Below are 9,064 nucleotides of genomic sequence, written 5' to 3'. Positions count from 1 at the left end.
GTAGGTCATTCTGATAACTACGATAAAGGTAATCCAGACTCCGCCGACGCCTTTGCGCATGCATTGTATCATTATCGGAGCTATTGGAGCGATCTAAACTCCATAATAAACGAGAAATGTGTGCGATAAATGGAACAGCGACCGTTGAAATGCTGACAGAGACGAACAGAAATCTCACCAGCAACTTGCAGACCCTGTGACATGAAGAGAAAGATTGAGATGATTAATAATATATCAGGCACTTATCATAGAGCAAAGCTTGGAACGACAGGATGTAACAAGCCCAACAACAAGACATAGTTTAAAGGGAACCGGAAAATCGAACAGTATTCCTTGTCAAAATCGTGTTTTGGAGGTCGCTTTCACTACCTGTTATTTCAAGGTGAAAACTGAGTGCTTTTGAGAACTAAAAACAATAAAAAAATATTAACGATCTGAAAGACGGTTGCTGGCACAAACGCTTCGGACGTACATTCATGGAAAAAAAAACTATAATACACTGTTCTCCCTAAAGGGGCACAAACACTTCTGTAACCTACGTTCTTTCAGAAAGGGAGCAATTTTCTTTTCGTCCTTGAGAGCAGGGGAGCAAAGCTATACACACAATTTATACACACACACAAACAAAATAAGAGAGATCAGGGCTTCCATTGTTACAAAAACGCTAGCTTCTCTGACCTTTTAGCATGTTCGAGATAAAGGAGATTGAGGACATATTGATCACTATCAACGACCCCAGTGTTGGGGAGTATTTTAAGTACCTTGGACTTAAAGCAGAACTTCAAGTATTGGTTGAGAAAACTTGTACTTTACTTGAAGTACATTCTCCGAGTATGTACTTGCGCTTTACTTGAAGTAAACTCTCCGAGTATGTACTTGTACTTTACTTAAACTGTTTTTTTTTTGTTTTTTTCTGGTACTTTCCGAGAAAAGTACAACTCCCAGTTTCAAAGTACATTCGCCAAATTCGGTCTTGACGGTTTTCATCTCTCTCAAGGAGCACGCGCTTGGGTCTTAATTGGCTTTCTCGGTAGTATACACAAATTCTGAGGTTGAGTATAAAAACTCACCAACCTCTAACAACAAAGGAAAAAAAAAAAAAGTACCGTGTGAAAAACGCGTCGTTGTCTTTCGGGACGTCATCCGGTCATTTCTCTGAATGAAATAATGGCGGCTATAAACCCGATACAAATAAGTGCCTCATAAACAGGGTTCCGTGCTTTCGGAGTTTACTTTATTTAAAATTCTCAGCTTTTTTTAGTTAAATTTTTTTTTTTGAAATTTGGGGTTGATCATAAATTATGTTTGTTAGATTTCGATTTTTTTTAACTCGGTGTTTAATTTTAAGGCGTTCCAGTTTTTCAAAATTCATTATAAAAATAAATGTTCGAACAAACACGTGCCTTAAATTTGTAAAAAAAAAAAAAACTCACGGGTATTAAAGTTATTTCTGCAGCTGCATTTGGCATTGGTGCTCTGGGGCAGTACTCACTGCCCCACGACAAATCTCGCAAACAAATGTTGCTTCAATAAATATCCATACGTACTGCTGGACGTAGTCCTTGGGAAGCATATACGCTTCAGCTTTCCCCGCACCCCCCTCCCCCCTTCCCATGAAACCTACAGGTTAATAACTTTTACTGTTATAAGTACACAATCCCTCCTCTATCTAAGAAGCACGACACTATGGTCTAAACTGGAAACAGGAACGGTGCTTTTGTCATCACTCAGAAGTGCATTGACCAATTCTTAGGATTTGGAGTTTTAGGTTTAAACCGATAAAAACCGATAAAAGTGCGCCGAATTCATTTTCGGAAATTCGGTTTTAACTGAAAAAAAAACCAGTTTGCAGAAGAATCTGGAGTTGGGCAAGTTGGTACATCTTATATTCGAAAATCGCCAGAAAACAAGGACAAGAGAAAGATTAAACGATCATAGATTCGGAAAGCGCCAGAAAACAAGGACAAGAGAAGGAATAGACGATCTCAGATTCTAAAAGCGTCAGAAAACAAGGACAAGAGAAGGAATAGACGATCTTAGATTCGAAAAGCGCCAGAAAACAAGGACAAGCGAAGGAATAGACGATTTCTTAGATTCGAAAAGCACCAGAAAACAAGGACAAGAGAAGGAATAGACGATTCCTTCTCTTGTCCGTCTATTCATCTATTCCTTCTCTTGTCCTTGTTTTCTGGCGCTTTTCGAATCTAAGAAAATCGTCTGTTCCTTCTCTTATCCTTGCTTTCTGGCGCTTTTCGAATCTAAGAAACCGCGTTTAGAAGTTCATGTGGAACAAGTGTTGATTATTTCTGTGAACTGCTTGCCTTGTACCTTGAGTTTACGGTGGTTTCATTTAGCAACGAGTTGTATGTACAAAAACGAGGGATATTTATTGGGTCCCGGGTTGCCCCGGTCTTGTTTGACATATTTGTTGGCGTAGTGTGACAGGGGGATCAGCAGAGAGTTAGTGGAAACAGGGGGCTTTAGAATCTTCAGGTATGTGGACGATTTCTTGGTTTTAGTGAATCGGCCCATGAGTGCAAATGAAGAGTCCATAAAACGCGTGTTAGAAGTGCTCTCAAAAAATGCCAATGGGTTGACTTTCACGCATGAAGAAATGAAAAATGGGCACCTCCAGTTTTTGGATTTAAATTTGAAGTTTGAGGAAAATCATGTCTGCTGGAAATATGAGCCAAGATCAAAAAGAGGTGTGCTTCCCTTCGATTCTGCACACTCGAAGTTCGTAAAGAGAGGAGTGGCAACTTCATTGATGCTCGCAGCGCTAGAAAAATCATGTGAACACGTTGTTGGTTCAAGGTTCCCCACCCAAGTCTGCCGCCTACAAAACTCGGGGTATTCAGAGGGACATCTTGTGGAAATCGCCGAAAGCCTCGTATTAAAGTTGAAAAAAAGAGAAAGTGAATCGGAAGGCATCACGCAGAATAAACATAAAGTGGCGGTTCTGCCGTACATTCACAGATTGTCCCACAATCTTAAAAAGATAGCCGGACGTTTCCGCGTTCCTGTAGTGTTTACAGCCCCGTCGAAGTTATACAGATTATGTCCAAGGGTGAATAACAAGTCACGCAAGGCGGAAGCATACACAAAAAAGCATGCCAACAAATATGTAGAATGCGAAACAGCGGTGGTTTAGGAGATACCAACGTCATGCGGGAGAACGTATACAGGGCAGACGGGGACGTGCGTCAACGAGAGGGCCAGGGAACATGACCTTTCTGTTAGGCGTTCACCCTCGGGAAACTTGGCCGTTCATTGTGATCGTTGCCCATGTTGTCCTGCACTCGATGAAACGCAGATTTTGGGACGATATAAAACAAGAACAGAAAGAGAAATCTTCGAGGCTTTTAAAATCATTGTGAAGGGCGATGCATGTATCAGCACTTCCTCGGTCCTTTTATCAGATAAGGAATTTGAATTCATCTCACGAGAAGTTTGATTACAAGCAATGGGTGCTTGAGTGTGTGTATATATATGCTTGTTTTTCCGAAAAAAAAATTCAGTTGAAAGTAGTGCATCGTTTCGTCTATTCCTTCTCTTGTCCTTGTTTTCCGGCGCTTTTCGAATCTAACCAGTTTGTAGGTTCGGCGTTTTCGGTTTAAACCGATAAAAACCAATAAAGTATGTCTAGTTCGTTTTATGAAATTTGGTTTTAACCGAAAAAGGACAGTTTTTAGGGCCGCGTCAACCTGGGTGGGGGAGGGGGTGGGAGAGAGAGAGAGAGGGCTTTGCAAGGTTCGACATTGCGTGACGTCTTGGCGCTTGCCCCCTTCCAAGTTTTCAACATGCAACAAAAGAGGTCTTGGGTTGGCCTTCGCGGGACACCTGTGTCCTTTCTGTGACCGGGCTGAGTGTGTCAAGTTCTCGGTCCTAACAAAAAAGTTCGGATGTGGGCTAGTATAAGGTTTTTCGCTTCATGCACTGGAGAGGACACCGGGGAGAGCCGTTAATACCTTTTTTAAGAGCCTCACTCAAACTTCCCTGTGGTTAAAAACATAAATACAACTTTTTTTTTGCCATTCCGCTGGTTCTTGTACGGTGATGACCTCAGACGGTCACGTCGTCAGAATGGGAAGGAAAAAGAAGCGCGCTGAAGATTATGCCCGCGAATTCTGCTATTTTGAGGTGTCTCCTGACGGAAGTTGTAGTGAAGACCACGTACGAGTATGTATATGTGCGGTTATTCTTTGAGTAATCACAAATATCACAGCTACAAGGATCATCTGATGCGGTGTCCAATAGTGTTTCTTTCATATTAACCGAAAAAAACCGCTAAACTTTTTTGGGAAGAAATATACACCGAAAAAAAAAAAGAAAATTAAATTTTTAAATAAACACCCAAAAAAAGTACGCCGAATTAAAAAAAAAAAAAACCGAAAACGCGGAACCCTATTCATACTCTAGAGAACGTTGTACTGGCCCCTTGTACTGAACCAACCCTGACGAGACTCCCTTTTGTCAAAAATCTTTGACTAAAAAAAATATATATACTGATGTGGTGTGTTTTCAGGACTATACTAACCATATGCACTGAGAAACTTCGTTCGTAAAATGTCGTGTTTTTTTTTTTTCGTTTTTTTTTTCTTTTTATTTCGCCAATGTGACCTCGAAATTCAGTTTTTCTAATAATTCGAATTGACGATATAAGTTGGATGTGTTAAATAGTTCATCAGATAGATTAAAACAATTACAATGTGAGCACTTGACTTCATCCCATATTTGCTGCTCTTTTCGAAAATAACTGATGCATTACCCCTAAGGCAATGCATACCAGTTCTAAAAAAAAAACTATATAAAGAAATAAAAGAATATATTGAAAAATTATGCTAAAAAGTACTTGCACTTTACTTTGAAGGTACACTGCATTTATAATATCTTACTTCAAGCACGTTGCACCCGGTGTTTACGTCCTACTTTACTTGAAGTACATACGCTCTCATTTCCTTTGTACTTCAAGTGCTTTTAGGTGTACTTTACCCAACGCCGGCTCCTGTCCCCGACGTCACGGCCAAGATTGCTTAAAGCGAGCGACAAGTTCAAAGGTGCTTCATAAGCGCGCCGGAAACCTGCTAATTACGTTCCTAAATCAACACCGTCAGAATTGCGAGTCTGATTTTGATCTTATTTCCGTCGCTGAGAGCAGAACTCGTCCTACTAAAGACGTCACAGGAAGCGTTTCACCATTCGCGGAAAGCCGATGACAGCGACGTTTTGGGTCGCGCACGTCCACAATCGAGTACGGCAAAGGGAAATTTTTATTCACTACGGTTCATGAGGCGAAAACAAGCATAGAGTATCATCGAAAGGTAAAAAATAACTTATGAAATTCTCACGAAATACTACATGTAAAATAATAATAATAATAATAATAATAATAATAATAATAATAATAATAATAATAATAATGATAGACTTGCCAATGTTAATAGAACGGCTGCTCCAATGAGATGCGAAGACTTGGCCATGACTGACGCCTTATGACGAGCGCACTTTTTTCCGCACTGTACCGAAAGGTTCATCGCGATACCCTAAATATGGGACTCTTCTTTTTTTACTCTAATCAGTTATCAAAGGACGTATCGACGAATGAGTCCGTGATCATGTCCGGTGCACTGTCAGCATGTGCTCCGCGGTCGCTGCAGCTATCTGTGCTTTTATCACAGAAATGCTCGCGACTTAACTAAGGATTGTGCTAAGCGACGTTAGTATTTTGCCCAATCTCACGCGCACTGATAACACTGCGGGAAATTACGAATATACGGAGGTAAAGTAAGCGGCTTATTTCGTAGGCGCTATAAATTCGGACGTCTGCATGGCATATAAGGCAGGTAAAACTGTTTTATCTTTCCACTTATCTTCATGAGTAGGCACTCCACTCGCGATGGTAAAAGCAAGGTTGAAAGCTTAGAATTGTAGATATCCTTGTGCGGGAATCAGCACGATGATATAATAATAATGCATTGTTGCGAGTATCTTTCACGGACATCGCACACTCCCGACCTCTACAAAATTATATTTAATTATCAATTGATCTTGTTATATGTTAATATTGAGTCAAGTGAAAGTTGAAACTCAATATAAACTCAACGTCTACTGAGTTTAATCATAAAGAAACTCAATATCTATTCTAATAAATTTACTCGCTAGGAATGCAATTAAGCTTGTTTATTAAGAACTCAATATCCTCTGGAATTCACTCATAAGGAATGCAAAAAAGTTTGGCCATTAAGAGCTTAATGTCCATTTTTTTTAATTTACTCACTAGGTTCGAAAATTACTTGTATCATTAAGATCTCAATATGACTTTTTTAATTTACTCATTGACGATAAATGAGATTTATCGTCAAGAGCTCAATATTCTTAATTTGAGCTCACTCACTAAACACACACTTGAGTTATCTCACTTAAGACAAACATGAACTGTAGACATCAGCTTAATTTCACCCTTTGTAATTGAGGAATTACAGCAAGGGCATAGATGAAAACAAACCACGAGTGCACTTGTGTCACTCACGATAAAACTTTTTTTCCCAGATTCATATGTGAAAAAACTGGTATTATGCCATTTTAATGGCAATATTACAATATAACACGCTATGCCATTTTAATGGCAGTGTGCCATTAAAATTACCCACATTTACGACCAGTTAAAACGAGCAAAACAGTAAAAAGTACGAGCACAACCTGTTTCTCCTTCCATAATTGTGCTGATTTTATCTGACGGTAAAAGTTTTCTGGCTTTCTTTCCTCCACTTTAAAAGTTTACGAGCATGCAGATAAGAGTTTTGAAATCTAGAACAAACATACACTTGCGCCCATACAGGGTAGTTGAATGAATAAGACGAATGATATTTACTGCAAACCGCACTCATTATTGGCTTTACTTTATTTTGATTGTCTACATGTGCTTGCAGGTTGTACTGATCCAGTGTTAGTGCGTAGTTCTTGTCTCTCTTGATTTTCGAGATGCTCTTCACTGTTTTAACACGTTTTATTGCCGGTCTAGACAAAATGAAAAAGCACACAGTAATTGACACTGGTACAATTTGTCTAAGAGCGACTCAGCGTCTTAGCGGCGGGTGCCAGCGCATTAAAATGTTTTAAACACACAAGCTCATCTAGTATTGGCAACCGATCAGGGGGTTTAGAGAAAGGCACGGTATACCTCGCGAATATATGCCACACTTTCAATTAAATTTTCTCTTATTTTTTAGGTATTCACATCAGCATTATTAACACTCATTCTTATCCTCCACAAACTGTGGAGGCCGAGAAGCATGAACATATCGTAGGGGACTCCCTCCTTGTTTTCCAGGGGCAAAAAGCGAATGCCGTGCACAGTTCGAGGTAGATCTTTCTTGAGCGTGCGCTGAAGAATGTCCCAGTGGAACACGGCTTCCCCACAATCAAGAAATACGTGCTCTAGCGTCTCGGATTTCTTGCAGAGGATACAATTCACTGACCACGGTACGAAAATATCTTTCTCTTCTAGTAACGTTTTTACATTGAGTACGTTGCAGTGCAATTTAAAGAAAAAAAAATTCACCAAAGATTTTATTGACAGTTTTTTCCCCATTTTAAACACATCTAGCACTGGACGTTCACAGTACAATGACCTATGGAGAGTTATCGGCGACAGTACATCTATTAAGTCTTTATATACAATCGTCTTCGGATAACTGAACTGAGTTACTCTAAGGAAAAGCGCCCCTTGAGCATTCTGAAAGAAAGCACAACTTCACGCAAATAACCTTGTACACTGGAACGTATTTGATTACTAGCTGCCACCACAAACTCGGGGTGTGCATACTGCAGTCGCACCTGCATAACAGCGCGCAAAAATAAATATTTCTCTTAACGTAAAAACGCAAACCTAGTCGCAATCTGTCGTAGAAATAAATGGGACAATCCTAGATCGCCATTACCAACAGATCGGAACAAGATGGTACGAGGGAGGGGCTCCGGAAGTCTATCTGATGTGTGGGGACGACGTCTGAGGGCTCATGTCGCATCGAGCGGTTCAGCTCTGTCTCTCTCGTTCTCTCTCTCTCTCTATATATATATATATATGTGTGTGTGTGTGGTTTGTCTTTCGCGTCGGATTAGCCTGTGGTGACTCGTCAAAATGCAGTGCAGCTTCAATATGCAACAGCCTCACGGGTGGTGGCCCTGGTGGGAGGGGAGAAGGGGGGGGGTGGAAGGGGGAGGGGGGAGGGGGCGGCGGTCGAAACAGCTTTGAGTGTGGAAGCAAGCCCCCCTGGCTCAGTACATGGGGGTGACTGCCCCCACTGCACCCCCCCCCCCCCCTCCCTGGTTCCAGAGCCCCTGGTACGAGAAGAACGCTCCCAGCTCGAATTTCGGATGAAAACAACAAAAGCTTTGTGTAGTTTCTGCACGCTGAGGCGCGGCAGACACAGCATTTCCAAAATGTACCAAATTTTCGCAGTTAATAAGCTACAAACGGTAGCGCGTGCAAACATGGAAAGGTTCCTACTCCTCCAGCTTTCCGCTATGGTCTTAGCTTTCTCCGTCTTTTCACTCCATAGTTGCTTGCTGTCCAGGTTGTGCTCGACTGGCACCCCGAGGTACTTCGCCCGAAAATCTGTCCACAGAACATTCCCAAAAATATCGGGTGCGGTGGCCCAAATACCGTGCCAGAGACCTACGCTTTTGCCCCAGTTGATAGCCCTACCCGTTTTCCAGAGGTGGCAGTAATGAAATTACTGTAATTGAATTACAGTAATTACTTTTGAAAGTATGTATCTCATTACTTTTAGATACTGGTAATTTAGTAATGTAATGAATTACCCTAGTGGGGGTAATTGTAGTTAAAGTCGTAATTACTTTTGAGATATTTCAGGGATTATTTAATTTGCCCAGAAATGAACAAAAAAGAAGGCAGTTCTTGCATTTGCAAAAACATAAGACTCCTTTACAAAAAAAAAAAAAGAAAACGAAACGACAAATGCGGTTTTCGTTTGTGTCCGCTGGCTCGTGTGACGGTCGGACCGGGTGCCTTTATGTGCACGTTGCTTGAAAATACTCTAGG

Source organism: Ixodes scapularis, unplaced genomic scaffold (assembly GCF_016920785.2).
Source record: "Ixodes scapularis isolate PalLabHiFi unplaced genomic scaffold, ASM1692078v2 PGA_scaffold5__190_contigs__length_132052651, whole genome shotgun sequence".
In the NCBI taxonomy this organism is placed as follows: Eukaryota; Metazoa; Arthropoda; class Arachnida; order Ixodida; family Ixodidae; genus Ixodes; species Ixodes scapularis.
Note: the sequence above shows the minus strand (reverse complement) of the source record.